This window comes from Pseudochaenichthys georgianus, chromosome 8, assembly GCF_902827115.2.
Source record: "Pseudochaenichthys georgianus chromosome 8, fPseGeo1.2, whole genome shotgun sequence".
NCBI classification, from domain to species: domain Eukaryota; kingdom Metazoa; phylum Chordata; class Actinopteri; order Perciformes; family Channichthyidae; genus Pseudochaenichthys; species Pseudochaenichthys georgianus.
Window position 1 is genome coordinate 6,828,008 of NC_047510.2, and position 332 is coordinate 6,828,339.

General features: G+C 34.3%; 1 protein-coding gene across 1 annotated transcript in view; it reads left to right on the top strand.

Moving 5' to 3' along the window:
• Positions 1 to 332, top strand: part of spns1 (SPNS lysolipid transporter 1, lysophospholipid) — a 22,313-nt gene extending 21,981 nt beyond the window's left edge. The window contains exon 13 of the mRNA XM_034089630.2: positions 1 to 332. This exon is cut by the window's left edge and continues 455 nt beyond it. The gene's annotated coding sequence lies outside the window, so the exon portion shown is untranslated.

The window sequence follows — 332 nt, forward strand, 5'->3', positions numbered from 1 at the left end:
GTGTTTGTAGTTTAATTATAACACTATCAGAACCAGAAAACCTTTATTATCCTTCTGTTTTACAATCAGCCCTCCTGTTATATTTTTAAAATGTTTCCGATGATAAAGGGAGTTTTAAGAGCTCGGACATTTTATTTTTACTTTGGTTTTCTTCGCAGCCGAGTTAAAGAAGGAAACATTTCCCCACAGTTTGTGTCCGCAGGTAGAGCACACGCTGCGGAACATTCCGTTCTATTGACATTTTAAATTCATGTTGACAAGCAAAGTTTGTAAGTATTCTCAAATTATTTTAGCAAACCTTTTTGTGAAATATTAAACAGGAGTGAACTTGT